This window comes from Cupressus sempervirens, chromosome 3, assembly GCF_028749045.1.
Source record: "Cupressus sempervirens isolate cs-2001-9-10 chromosome 3, ASM2874904v1, whole genome shotgun sequence".
Classification (NCBI taxonomy): Eukaryota; Viridiplantae; Streptophyta; class Pinopsida; order Cupressales; family Cupressaceae; genus Cupressus; species Cupressus sempervirens.
The window spans coordinates 506,564,667-506,580,746 of NC_143120.1; the positions used below are offsets into that span (position 1 = coordinate 506,564,667).

The 16,080-nt window shown below is 35.0% G+C and overlaps 1 pseudogene; it reads left to right on the top strand.

Annotated features, from left to right (window-relative positions):
* Nucleotides 1-1,433: 1,433 nt before the first annotated feature.
* Nucleotides 1,434-16,080, top strand: part of LOC149567406 (putative glucose-6-phosphate 1-epimerase pseudogene) — a 107,290-nt pseudogene continuing 92,643 nt past the window's right edge.

A 16,080-nucleotide genomic window follows, 5' to 3' on the forward strand; every position in this document is an offset into this window, starting at 1 on the left:
GAGAATTCCATATCTATAAACTTGGATTGTTCCAACATCAACATTTCTACAAAAGCATCAAATGTAGGCTTAGTGAAGGCACTTGCCATGGTCAACCTATGAGTGTTGTAACTCAAAACAAAAGATGTATACTTTGAAGGTAGCCTCTTCAAGATGTGATGAATCAATCTATCATCCTTCATGGGATTACCACAATCCTTAAGTAGTGCTCTCAATTCATTGGCTTTGTTAACATAGTCCTTAATTGTGTCAAAATTCTTAGGATCCAATAGAATTAGATCATCCTCAATTTAGAATCCCTTTTCCTCATCCACCTTACCATACAACCCTTCAAGTTTCTCCCAAGCACCCTCAGCATCCTTAAAGCTAGAAATATGGAAGAAGAGATCTCTATGAATACAAATCCTAATAATTCCTAAAGCATGGTTGTCTTTAACTTGCCAATCAACTTGTGCATCAATATTAGTGGGTTTTACAATTGTACCATCAACATATAGATTTAAACCTTTTTCCATTAGTCTACTCCATATAATATTTCCATGTAGCATAATTGTGTGAAGTTAGAAGTGGAGTTTTAAGTGGACCCATGATGCAAAAAATTAAAAGAGCACAAGAGAAAAAGAGAGACACAAGAACACAAGACACCCACCCTATTCACTCAATCAAAGAAACCCCTCAAAAGTGATGCTTTGGGAACTTTATATGTAGTGTATTTACAACAGGCCACTTGTCAAAATGGACAAAAGTGGGCTTCTAATTTTGTTTTTTACAACCTCATGTTGGAGTTTAAATCTGGTACCTAGCAATATAGCATAGATTTACAAAAATTTTGAATTTTTATCAAAGTAACATACTGCAAAAAAGGACCTATTTCTAAAATTGGTATTTCTATCCAAACAAGCCTATAATTTGATTATAGATCTAGAAAGTAGATGAAAAATTAAGCACTTTCAGAAAAAATAGAACTTGAAAATGTGTCTAGATGAGCCCATATAGAGCGTTTGAAGTTTTAAAATGCAGGATTAGATAGGTATAGTCACCAAAAAATGAAATTTTTGACAAAACCATGTACCAAAACTAGAAAATAATAGCACCACTAAAAAATTTAGGAAATTTTACCCAAAAAAATAAAAAATATTGCACCTAATTTAGAGTCAAAATGACTGAGATATGGCCTCCTGAAGTCAGACCATCAAATCAAAACTATATATGGAGAGGGGTCTATGCAAGAAAACACTGGGTTAAATTTAACATCCAAATGACCATCGTGGCAATGCAATTTGACCTATTGGTGATGATTAGATGACTGTCAAATTTAGGCTCATAAAAAATTGATGTTAGCAAAAAAAAGAGTTGCCTGGATGACATGGTAGTATGATCTGCTTATGTGTCAAGTTGTACAACTAACATCAATAGTGTTGATGTGGTTAACAATGTGTCATTTCTTATGTGGTGGGACTGGGTGTACACATGCACTGTCAATGTGTCTTGTGGGCACCTTAGTTGGCATTGTGTGGAGCTCTGTCACTGTAGATGTGGTAGCAGAGGTGGCTACTATTGTGGCTAGGCTTGCATCAATGGTTGTGTTAGACACTGGCAGAGAGGATGCAGTGGCTAATGATTGTTGGCCAGCAAGACATAATGACTGATAGGAGGTGTGTAAAAGGGCCAATGTCACCAGCGGTGGCTAGAAATGTAGAAGTTAGCAGGGGGTGTGGGGAACTTTAGTCCCATATGCACCCTATACTAAAGAAAAAGAGCTTTTAAAAGCCAAAGCCCACAGAGGCTTCAAATGGCTAAGAAGTCATCTGATTTGAACCTCTGGTTTGGGTTGTGTTGTGGCTAGAATAATTGTGACTATCAGTTAATTATGGAATATTGTACTAGTTTAGATGAAGTTTGATCCACTTGGATTATGGAATATGCTAGCTTATGATGGAATATTCCACGTGCACTAGGATTTGACCACCCGATATCCTACAAGAAAAAGCTTCTCTACATGCTTGATGGCCAAAAACATTTCTAGAAATTTTTTGAAAATTGCAGATCCAAAAATACAGAATATGCAAATCCAAAAAAATTGCAAAAATGCAAATATAATAAATACATATCTGAAAATCAAATGAACAGATCTGAAAAATCATACCAAATTCTACAAATTGGGCCTTTGGGTGCCAGTTTACAAAAAATTTGTCTCAGTTTTGACTATAACCTAGGGTAGGCAAATTTATAGCCAAAATTCATTGAATCAATGCTTTGAATGCAATGGTGAGGTCTTCTTTGGCTCTAGACACTCCCAATGACTGCGATACTCCAAATCTGAATTGAGGTCTTCCAAGAGGTGAGGTAGAAAATGGTCTCCAATGGATATGTCAAGAGAAGCTCCCTTAGCTCTAATACCATGTAAGAATTTGGTATAGCTTTGGTTACATGTAAGAATTTTCCTTAGGAAAAATTCACACCAAGATCAAGAAGCTCAAGCACTAACACAATATGGACCAATAAAGTATGATTAGAATAATAATATGAAAATAAATTTATGTACATATACATTAGGAGTGCTTATATATAAAGGCCTCTAGACTAACTAGGAGTCAGCAAAGTGATAAGTCTCACAACTAACCACATGTCCACCAAGAGTAGATTATCCTCCATTGAGCACAAAAGTTAGTGTGATGATGAGAGGATAAGCTTACATAGGTGTGTCACATAAAAAGATGTTGTAGACACCATGTGCTTAATTAGAGTGCAAACAACTATATTGTCTACATGACAACTCAGATAAATATGCAAACTCTTGTGTTGTGAACAAGACAACTCATATGAGTACGCATACTTATAGGTGTCTAACTAATAAATAATAAAATAATGCATTAACCTAAGTAAACTTAAGTAAAGTGTAATAATAATTAATTATTTACACTAACACTATTTATAGATTATTTATATATATGTGAGTTATTGCTTCCACTATGTTATCTCTTGTTGTTTTAATCTTTTAGAAAAAGTATATATTTGGCAAACTTAGTGACATATTAGGTTAATTTCTATTGGGTTCTCTAGAGGGATGTTACATCACCTATGAACCCATGAAAGAGGGTTAAGTTGAGCCAACCAAGGAAGAGATACCAATGATAACATAACCAAATTCATACCTTCTCAAGGCCCATATCAATCATAATTTTCCATACACACATCTCTCTTTATCACCCCCAAAATGTAACAAAACATCAAATGGAAAGCATAGGCCCATACTCTATTTTTTCCCTCTTTTCCAAGAGAAGAGACTCTACACTTCAAAGAAGGGCCAGTTACACCCTTCACCCAAGGCTACTTCTTCCCTCCCAAGGACAAGTAACACCTTACACACCCAAGAACAAACAAGTATTAAAAATCCAAGAAAACAATGAATAAAATCCCAATGTCAAACACATACATCATGAACAAATAACTACATACAATAAGGAAATTCATACATTATGTTCATAAGTTCAAAAAATATATTCTACACAAAATTAAATGAGCATTTCTCTTGACAGGAGAACCAACCTAACTCCAAGTAAAGGAAAATGAATGGTTTGAGAAGAGCTATCTGTCTCGCAGCCATTTTTCTCCTTCTTCCAAAACCCTTATATCTTTAAGACTAGAGAGTGGGTGAAGACCAGCTAATTTTTTTGAATCCCTTTTGAAAATCCTCCAAAATTACTAGCCACTAACTGGCTCGAAGTGGAAATGAAAAAAGTCCTTTTTCCTTATAGTATTGTCCCCCTCTCATAAATGCAAGCTTGGAAAAGTGTGTGGGCAAGGTTAAAGTCAAGTGACTTATCCATTTTTGCCACTTTTGAAAAGTGGCTTATTTGGAGGGTGACTAAATTTATTTAGACCTTCTAGTGATCATAAATTGACCTATAACTTGTGGTACTACCATATGGGTGTATGGGCACTTAAATCCCACTAAAATGACACCTTAGGATCACTTTTGAGCCCTCAAAAGTCACTAAGAAGTTTTAATTCGAATTTTAACTTGATTGGACCTCACATTACATCTATTATAAAATAGGATTAACTTTTGCATTCTATTAGGTTTATTTTTAGGTTAGGTGTCTCTTGTCAAACCCTAAATGACATGTCACTTACACATAGACATCACAACTGTCAAGTCACACTATTAAAATATATTACACAATACAAGTGATATGTCCTAATTCACTCAATAAATTAATCTAATAACATACATTAAAATTAAGTTTACAAATTAGAATACATAACAACATAGATTTAATCTCTTCAATAGATTCAACCTTTGCTTGCACTCTTTGCACATAGGTTTAGCCTTGATTCTCCAATTTAGTACCATGGGCTCTTTCTTGCACACTCAAATTCAAATATCAATAGTCTAAGGAAAAATCACCTGTAAATATATCAAAGCAACATTACATTGTAAAATTCAGCATTTAGCATTCATGATTCAATTTCAAATCACCTCTTCATTTCTATAATAGTGCTCATATAAAATACTTGCATAGTTCAAAAATAATGATACACTTATCAATTCTTACACATTTAACCTTCTAGATTTAATCATGATTCAACCTCCATCATCATAATTAACAATGGAATACATATATAATTAATCATCAAAGGATATAAGGAAAACCCTACTTATAATCACAAGTATTCAGTTCTAATATCCATTTCTATTTAAACACCTGAATCATAGAACTCCTATTTCATTATCATCTTCTTTATCATTTAAGTCTATTAATTCCTTAGAATTTAGGGTATATGAAAGGACCCTAGGTCAACATGTAGTGTTTATGATCTAATCACATTTTTGCATGATCAGTAACCTCCTCTCAACCTAGAACTATAATCTTTTGTAACACAATACTCTTATAATATTAGAGCACAATAATTCACTATTTCATTAATTGATACAAATCACCTAGTCCATCCATCTTTAAATCCTATAAGAATCACATTATATTTATGTGTCTAAAACTTCATATAACATCTTAGGAATACTGATCTCATCTCAAAATACAATTCATGTAAAAATATATTTTTAACATTAATTCAATCTATAACATCACAACAATCACCCAAATAGATATCACCAACACACATATAATAGCTCCTAGCATCATCAAAATGATAACCTAAATGGATTAATATTAATGCATGAGAAGGGGATCTATGTTGGAAGCATGAATGCTAATGATATTCCTATGGGGGAGTATTGTAGAAACATGATTAGATCATTATCATGATGATATGTTACATTCATGACTATGTTTGTCATTGATGTCAACATAACAATTTTATGTGGTATCTAATAGAAGAACAATAGAAAGATCAAGTTGGTACAGATAGACAAGTTGAGCATTTCAACTAAGAGAGGTTAAAGGGAGATACTACTAAGTGTCTAGTATATGCAGCTAACCTCAGAAGCATAAGATATTAAGTATGGAAAAAATTATGCAAGTTTTGGTGAAGATTGTTCTAAGATAGAGTTTACAAAGGCATATTATGGTAAACCTTTTATATCTCTTAATAGAGTTGTTATTTTGAGAAGCCAAAGTTAAAATGTGAAGAAGACATGTTGGTGATGACGTTTCTAATATTTCTCATCATAATGTTACATGTATGAAAAGATATTCAAGTTACAAGGCAGAAGATTAATGTTATCACTAAGTGTAATGTGTTCTTATTATGGTCTTATAATAATTAATTGAGAAGGTGTAATAGCTAACTCAGGGAATTGTTTTATGGATTCGATATAAAGGAAGGACATTTTCCTTTATCATGTATGAGATGGATAAAAGGATTGTAAGCAGCACAAAGAGAGGAATGCAAAGTTAAGTAGAATAGATTGAAGGTATAGGAAACTTCATTGCTAAGGTTTTATTGTGTGATGCAAAGTTTGGTACTTAGACCCAAGGTTCATGACTTAGCCTAAAAGGTTTGACAATGATTGGACTGATTGATAGGATAGAGGAAAGAAGTTAAAGTATAGTACATATAATTATTCCACAAGGAATAGTTGAGAGATCAGTTGGCTAGTGATTTCGGTGATCTTGCCCCAGAAGCTATGTAGATAGTGGGTCCTTCTATCTTCTACAACTCCTAACAGGGTTGGCACTTCTAAAAAGGTTTGAATCTTCTAACAAGGATTCAAAGTCTTATAACAGGAACTCATATGTACTAAATGTTGTAATAGACTCCTAACAAGGTCCATCCTCAAACAAGGAGCATTTATATTAGTAAATCATCTTGTGGGCATCATTCCCACTAGGGTTTTCCTTCTAATCAAGGGTTTCCCTAGTTAACATATCTAGTGTAATTTTCTATGTGTATCTTGTTATGATTTTTGTTTACTCTGGTTGAATGGATAAGATTGTATAAGGTTGATAAATGTTTTAATTATTGAATAATTGATTCGTCTCATGCCCCCCTCCTGTCCCCCCCACCACAACCTCTTAGTTATCTTGGTGGACTATTATTTCTAACAATTGGTATGAGAGCATCAGGTCCTTGAAGATAAAGTTGAACAACTTTGGGAGATCCATGGCAAGCATGTTCAGGAAAGATAGTATGAAGTTTGATGGAACAAATTATGATAGCTAGAAGGAAAAGATGAAGACACATCTATTGTATATGGGTCCAAGATATTGGATTTTGACAAAATTAGAAAAGATAATCATTTCTAAAAAGGATTTGAAAACTTGTATGAAGGAAGAAAGAGATATTTTTATATGTAACATTAGAGCTGGATGAGCACTATTGTTTGCACCTCCTAAAAATAAATACAATCAAGTAAAGTCACTTGTTACTTCTCATTCAATTTGAAAAGCTTTGGAAAATAGTTTTTAAGGTGATGAACATTCTAAGAAATTGAGGCTACAAAGTTGGATTTGTGCATTTCAAGATGCTATAATGATGGAAGATGAATTTGTAAGGAAATATGTAGGAAGAATATGAGAAATTACTACAAGTATTAGATCTCAAGGAGGAACGAAAGAAGATGATGAGGTGATATAGAAGATATTGAAGAGCTTGACGCCACCATTTAAGTTGGTAGTTCATATGATACGGTTGTTGATCTCTTGTACCAAATATTTCACAAAGGAAACTTTACTTGGAAGAATTGAAGAAATTGAGAATGAGCTTAGATAGTCAGGAGAATTGACCAGAATAGAAACAACTTTCAATGCCTTGAATATTTGACCTAGTTTGTTAAGGAGCACAAGTGCTAGAGGAGACTTTACTAGCAATAGTAGATCTGATGAGGACAGAAAGATTTAAGGAGTAGCCCTTCTAGTAAGAAGGGAAAAGGATGGTAAGAAAATCTTTAAATGTTGGACTTGTAATGAATTTGGTCATTATGAATATAAGTGTCCTAAAAGAGAGAAAAAGCATGGAGGAAATTTCAAACCTAAAAGAGATAGAGAATTTTTGTATGTAAATGAAGAAGATGATTTTGATGAACAAGCAGTAAGTGCTAGTGATGATGAAATTGGATTTGTAACTATTAAAGAAGAAATTCTAGAGAAAGTAGCTTTGGTGTCACAAGTTGAAAATAAATCTAATAGGATAATTGATAGTGGTTGTTCACATCATATGACTTGTGATATGAATAAATTTGTTAACTTCAAAAGTAAGGGTGGAGGCATTGTCAGATTTGGAAACAATGTAACATGCCAAGTTAAAGGTATTGGATCTATATCTCTTGATGGTAAGACTAAGATTGAGAATGTATATTTTTTTGATGGTTTGAAGCACAATATTTTGAGCGTTGGAAAACTAGTGGATAAAGATTATTAGGTGCAATTCATAGAAAGGACATTCATGTTTAGAGACAAAGATGGAAAGGTGATTGGAACAAGAACCAGATCTAGAGGTAATGTATTTTAGTTGAATCCTACTAAAATGACATGTTTGGTTGCAAAGGTAGATGATAGTTCGCTATGGAATAAAATATTTTTTCATATAAACTGTGATAGTATTGTGAAGACTAGTAGTATGTTTGCAGTTAGAGATTTGCCTAAGATTGTAAATCCTACTAACACAATTTCCAAGGAGTGTGTTTTGGAAAAGCATAATAGAACTTATTTTCCCAGCAAGAAGTTTACTACTACAATGAAATTGGAGATCATACATACAGATATTAACAGTCATATAAATACTAAAGGATTCTATGGTGAAAGGTATTTCATGATTTTAGTTGATGACTTTTCTAGAATGATGTGGGTTGCATATCTTAAAGAAAAATCTAAGGCATTTGATAAGTTCAAGATATTCAAGAATAGAGTTGAGAATGAATCAAACATGATGATTAAATGTTTAAGATCAAGTAGAAGAGGAGAGTTTACTTCAAATGAATTTATCATCTTTTGTGAAGCTAATAGAATTAGAAAATAGTTATCAGCTTTGAGAACCCCTGAATAGAATGGTATGACATAAAGAAGAAATGGATCAGTAACAAAAGGAACAAGAGCTATGTTAGCATAGAATGATGTATTCAAGATGTTTTGGAGAGAAGTTATGAATACAATAGTATACACTATGAATAGAGTGCAAGTCGAGAAAGACACAAACAAGATTACTTATGAATTATGGTTTGGTCACTCACCTACAATTAAGTATTTCAGATATTTTGGCAATAAGTGTTATATCAAAAGAGATGATGATATTGGTAAGTTTGATGCTAGAAGTGATGAAGGTATGTTTCTTGGTTATTTATAAAAAATAAAGGCTTATAGATGTTATAATCTGAGAACAAAGACTATTATGGAGAGTGCAAATGTAAGAGTTGGTGAGAAATTCAAGATACAAAAAAGAGTAATTGATTACAATTCAGATGATGATGTTGCTACAAAAACCAAGGAATGATGAAGTATTCCTTGAGACTAACAATGATTTTCAAAATGAAGGAGAGCCAAGGAAAGAAAAATGCTTAGAACCTTTAGTAGAGCCAAGAGTTGAGATAACAACTCCTACTTTGGGTAAGAGTATGACAAAGAATCATCCACTCGAGAAAATCATTGGAAGTAGAGATAAAGGTGTGATGACAAGAAGCAAAATCAATGATGAACTATGTTGGGTATCTCAAGTTGAACCAAAGAATGCAAATGAAGCATATAAAGATGACTATTGGAAACAAGCTATGAAAGAGGAATTGGATGAGATAGTAAAGAATGAGACATGGGAATTGGTCCCTAGACCAAAAGACAAGAATGTGATAGGAACAAAATGGATATTCAAAAAAAAGATGAATGAAAAAGGTGAAGTTGTAAGGAACAAAGCAAGATTGGTATATAAAGGTTACTCATAACAAGAAGGAATAGACTATGATGAGACCTATGCTCATGTGGAAAGAATAGAAGCAGTAAGGTTATTCTTAGAATATGTAGCATATAAGAAATTCAAAGTATATCAAATGGATGTCCAGTCAGCATTTCTAAATAGAGAAATGATGCAAGGGCATCCAAGGGTCAAGGTTGTAGCTTAGCTTGATAAGTGGCCATTTTGACATTTTTTTGGGAGCCTGAAATCTTGTCTTGACCTCTGAATTTGGCTTTTTATGTTTTTTCTATTTTTTTAGAAAGTTGTTTTTGTAATAAATGTAAAATTATATTTTTAATTTCGTTTATTAGTTGGCAATTAGTCTTTCCTTAGTTGGGGGCTTTTCTTGGGAAGATTGGGATTCATAGGATGATTTTTAAAAATTACCAAAAATGGAAAATTTTATTTTTCCCAAAAATCTGCCAAATATGATAATTTTTAGAATTATAATAAGTGGGTTTTTTTTCATTGTAGAGGTAGAGTAGAGTTGCATAAGTTTTAGTGAAGAGCTATGGTATTCTAAAACATCTATCTTGTATCAATTTCTAAATTATTCTTTGATGAGATTGGGTTACATCATTTGGTATCAGAGCTAGGTTACATGGTTGGGAGAGGAAGAGGAAGAGAAAGTGGAGGTGTCACACCAATGCAAAGATTGGTACTAGATATGTAGAGGGAGATTGAATGACTCAATGAATGACTAGATAATCAAGGAATAAAAAAGAAGAAATGAATCTGATGAAGAGGGAGAAAATGTAGATGAAAGAGTAGGAGAAATAAGCTATGAAGATAGAGTTCTCAGGGCTACTTTAGAAGGAAGGAGTGAAGCAATAAAGATTAATATTTCAAACTATGTTGGTAGTCTTAATCCAAAAGAACTAATAGACCGGTTGAACAAGATGGGGAAATGTTTTGAATGGAAGCCTATGACAGAAGAAATGAAGATGATGTTTGCATGCACAAAACTAAAAGGACATGTAATGATATGGTGGGGTCACCTCCAAAAGGAACAAGTTGGAAATGACAAGGAGAAGATAAAGACATGGATCAAAATGGAGAAAAAGTTGAGAGAAAAATTCTTACCCATGGATTATTCACAAAACCTCTTTCACAAATTATAGAATTTGAAGCAAAACTTGTCTTCAATGCAAGACTTATAAATGAGTTCTACAAGCTATCCATGTGCATAGAGCATCAAGAAAATAATTAGTAGATGGCTGCTAGATATGTGGATGGCCTAAAATTCTTTATTCAAGATGAACTTAGCATGCATCATGTTAACAGTTTGGAGGAAGCCTACCAATTATCTCTAAAGTCTAAAGAAAAGTAGAATAGGCAATATAACCAGCGGAATAGAGGTGATCAAAGGAGTACCTCAACTCCATTTTGGGGAGGTTATAATAATGGCTAGGGAGAGAGTTTTCAAGGTTCTAAAAAAAAATATAAACACTAGGCAAGATCCTCCAAATCAAGAAAGATGAAGGGGGTTTTAATGAGGTCGAGGCTACAAAAGTGGAAGAGGCTGGGAAAACTAGAGAAAGCCTCTCACTTGTTTTAGGTGCGAAGAAGAAGGCCACAACACTTTTGAGTGTTCCAATTTCAACATGCAGGATAGAAATCAAGGAGGTCCATCTAGAGTGAACCTAGCCTAGGCTAACAATGAATCTAAACAAGAATTATCTCCAGATATGGGAGAAAGTCTCATGATGAGAAGGACAATAATTATTCTAGCCAAAGAGGATGTAGAGGAGAAAGAAATTGCTAATTCATGGCTTAGGACCAATATATTTTAGACAAGGTGTACCTCGGGGGGAAAGATATCTCAAGTAATTGTTGATGGAGGTAGTTGTGAGAATATGGTTTCTAAATAAATGGTGGATAAATTAAATCTCTAGTGTGAAAAGCACCCTCATCCTTATTGGATTGCATGGTTTTAAAAGGGAAGTGATGTCACAATAGATAAGAGGTGCCTTGTTAAATTTTATGTTAGGATAAACCACGGACAGAAATAAAAACTACATGCAAATATAACCAATAACAAAAAATAATAGAACACACAAAAATGAACACAAGGCACCAAGATTTAACGTGGTTCACCCAATCCCTGGGCTACGTCCACCAAACAGCAAGTCCGATCTTATTACAATCCATTGATTACAACCTGATTACAATCCGTAATCCCTTACAGCTCAATACCGCCACAAGAACCAATTACGTATCACCACACATGAAAAATACCCAACCCTAAGCCCTTTTTATACAAGTATTAAATCACTTTAGGGTTATAACATGTCGGCCATGTGTCAGCCATAATATGTCGACTACAATGTCGGCTACTTCCCAAAAAAAAAAAATTCGGGGCGATGCCCCAAACCCCACTATTTATGAAGTATGTACAGTACTTTCCTGATCAGTCACCGCAATCTAACAATCTCCCACTTGGGGACTGATCAGGCTCCACACTAAACAACAATCTCCCACTTGGAGACTGATCCTGTAGCAATACAACTACCGCATGGGGCTCCCACTGGATCAAACCACCCTGGACTCTGTTGTTCTTTTATTCACATTTAGTCTAAAAGACCAACTGAAGCTGAAGAGGAGTTCAGCTTCTCCCTTGTTACAACCTCTGTCAACATATCTACTGGATTTTCATTGGTATGTATCTTCTCCAGCTTTAATTGTCCATCCTGCAAAACTGACTGAATGAAATGGTACCACAACTGTATGTGTTTGGTCTTAGAATGCAGAGCTGAATTCTTAGCAAGATGAATGGCACTCTGACTATCTATGAACAAATAATTATCCTTCTGAGGATGTCCCAATTCTTCCAAGAAGAACTAAAGCCATATCATCTCTTTGGTTGCCTCTGTAGCAGCAACATACTCTGCCTCTGTAGTGGAGAGAGCATTAATCTTCTGTAGCCTAGAAACCCAGCTCACGGCTGCCCCACCAACAGTAAAGACATAACCTGTAGTACTCCACCTGGTATCAATATCCCCAGCCAAATTTGAGTCAACATAGCCCTGTAAATCAGTAGTAGAGCCCCCAAAGTGTAAACACTTATTGGATGTTCCTCTCAAATATCTGAGAATCCACTTGACAGCATTCCAATGCTCAAATCCTGGATGACTCATATACTTGCTAACAACTCCCACTGCATGTGCAATATCTGGCCTAGTGCATACCATAGCATACATCAAACTTCCTACAGCTGAAGCATAGGGTACCTTGGAAATCTTATCCTCCTCTTCCTGTGTCTTGGGACACATCTCCTTAGTCAATTTCAAATGACTAGGTAAAGGTGTGCTGACAGCTTTAGCATTCTCCATAGACAAACGTTGCAACACCTTCTCAACATAATCAGCTTGAGATAGCGTCAATGTTCTGTTCTTCCTATCTCTGCAAATCTTCATACCAAGGATTTGTTTTTCTGCCCCCAAATCCTTCATAGCAAATGCATGTGCTAATTGGCGTTTCAGCCCCTTAATATGATCCATGTTAGACCCAGCTATAAGCATATCATCAACATATAAACATAAAATAATGTAGCTATCATCATCCAACCTCTTAAAATAAACACAGTAATCTGAATGACACCTATTATATCCATGCTCATGCATAAAACTGTCAAATTTTAGATACCATTGCCGAGGTGCTTGCTTCAAGCCATATAAACTTTTCTTCAATTTGCACACTAAGTTCTCCTTACTTTTGACCTCAAAACCCTGTGGCTGAGCCATATATATTTCTTCATCCAAATCACCATGAAGAAAGGCTGTTTTAACATCCATCTGCTCTAAATGCAAATCTTCAGTAGCCACAAGACTTAAAACAGTACGAATAGAAGTCATTTTAACAACAGGAGAAAATATCTCATCAAAATCAATTCCCTTTTTCTGTGCAAATCCTTTTACAACTAACCTGGCCTTAAATCTTTTCTATCCTCCTTCCTCTTCTTTCAACCTATAAACCCATTTATTCTGTAAAGCCTTTTTACCTGCAGGCAACTTGCACAAATCCCATGTCTTATTTTTCAGCAAAGAGTCCATTTCATCTTTCATTGTAGACTCCCACTGAATCTTAGTATCCACCTGCACAGCTTCATCATAACTTTCAGGTTCACCAGCATCAGTAAGTAAAATAGAATACAAAGAGGGAGAAAACCTTTGTGGAGGTCTACTTGGCCTTGTTGACCGTCTAACATTCACTGGTGTGTGTGGTATTTATTGTTGCAGTTGTTGCACATCATGAGGAATGGCTGGAACATCAGCTTTTGGAGTATCATCCAGCACTACATAATCATCTTCTTTCTTCTCATGTTGCTGCAACAGATCTTTGTACAACACTTTTTCATTGAATATGACATCCCGACTTCTTATAATTTTATGATTTTCAAAATCCCAAAGCCTATAGCCAAATTCATTAATGCCATATCCAACAAAGACACATTTCTTTGATTTAGCTTCTAGCTTGGTTCTATTTTCAGAGTCTATATGAGAAAAAACTTCGCAACTGAAGGTCTTGAGAAAAGAATAACTCACCTTCTTACCAGTCCATGCTTCCTCTAGAATACCACAGCCCAAAGGAGTAGAGGGTCCTCTATTAATCAAATATACTACAGTATTGACAGCCTCCACCCACATGTTTAAGGGCAACCTAGCATGCAACCTCATGCTCCTTGCGCCCTCCATTATAGTCCTGTTCATGCATTCAGCCACTCCATTTTCCTGTGGAGTCCTTGGAATGATTTTTTGTCTATGAATACCATTAGTGGAGCAATAATCTTCAAATTCATGACTGCAATACTCACCACCATTATCAGATCTAAGACATTTTAATTTCTTACCAGTCTCATTTTCAACCAAGCATTTCCATTTCTTAAAAGTTTGAAATACATCAAATTTCTATCTAAGGAAATAAACCCATACTTTTTTAGTTTCATCATCAATAAATGTAACATAATAATGAGAGCCACCAAGGGAAGATACCTGAGCCAGTCCCCATACATCTGTATGCACAAGCTCTAATTTCTCCTTTTTGTTTTCCTTCCCATTCTTTACAAAACTCACTCTCTTTTGTTTTCCATACACACAACTTTCACAAAAATCCTATTTCACACATTTTAGACCTAGTAAAACTTTCCTTGAATGAAGTACTTTCATACCTTTCTCACTCATGTGCCCAAGTCTATTGTGCCACAACGTTGTATCAGAATCTACAGCAGCTATTTGTTCTCCCTGCTCAACTGCAGTAATTGTTCCTGAATATTCATTTTTCTCTAAAACAATCAAAGTAGAAGGAACAATATGACCTGTAAAAAGATATAAGGTGCCTACTTTCACACCTTTTGCTACTACAAGGGAACCTTTTGAAACCTTCCAATTTTTATCATTAAAAGTAACTACACAACCCTCATCACTGAGTTGCCCTGCTGAAATTAAATTCCTACTCAGCTTTGGAACATGTCTTACCTCATGTAGTAGCCAATGATTCCCATTCTGCAACTTAATCTTAATTTTTCCCTTTCCAACAATCTGACAGGGTTCATTATCCCCCAAATAAACAAGCCCAAAATCCCCTTGGACATAATCAATGAAATAACCTCTATGAGGTGTAGCATGAAAAGAAGCACCAGAATCTAAAACCCATGAATCATCAACACTCTCTAAAGATAGAAGCAAAGCATCCTCTTCGGATTTGTTATTTACCACATTTGCCTCTTTGTCTCCATCTGATTTATCTCCTTCATTTTTCTTTCGAGTCCAACAATCTTTTTTTTTGTGCCCTGGTTTCCCATAGTACCAGCAATCATTTGGTCCTCTCGATTGAGACCTCCTCCCCTTTGACTTTCCTCTTGATTTCCCACGATTTCCAGAGTTACTTCCTCTTTCAGTCATTCTACCCCTGCTTTGTGCATTTAAAGCACTTCCTGATGTAGATCCACCTGAGGATTTTCTACGAGTTTTCTCACTTAAAATAACACTGATCACATCATCATATTTTAGGGTACTAGATCCAGGAACAGAATTACTCACTGCCATTACCAAGCCATTCCAGCTTTCAGGAAAAGAACACAAAATCAAGAGAGCCCTAATTTCTTCATCAAAATTGATACCCACAGAAGATAATTGACTAGTAATAGTATTAAACTCATTTAAATGATCTGCAACAGATCCACCTTCTGCCATTTTCATATTAAATAAATGCTTCATGAGAAATACCTTATTTGAAGCGGAGGGCTTTTCATACAGTGTCGCTAGGGTTTTCATCAAATCTTCTATCGTCTTTGCTTTTGTAATATTAAATGCCACTGATGGTGCCAAGCATAATCAAATGCTTCCTAGTGCCTTTCTGTCCAAAAGATCCCATTCAGCCTTTGACATAGTTCCCTGATTCTTGGCTTTTCCTTCCAACGGCTTCCATAAATCCTTTTGATATAAATAGTCTTTCATTTGCATCTTCCATAACTGGAAGTTTTGCCCATTAAACCTGTCAACCCTCAACTTACCCTCATCTGCCATTGCTCCCACTCAACTGTGAGACTCCCACTTAACCGTGAGACTTTCCTGCAGAGGATAACTGAAAGACAACCTTGCTCTGATACCACTTGTTAGGATAAACCATGGATAGAAATAAAAACTACATGCAAATATAACCAATAACAGAAAATAATAGAACGCATAGAAATGAACACAAGGCACCAAGATTTAACGTGGTTCACCCAATCCCTGG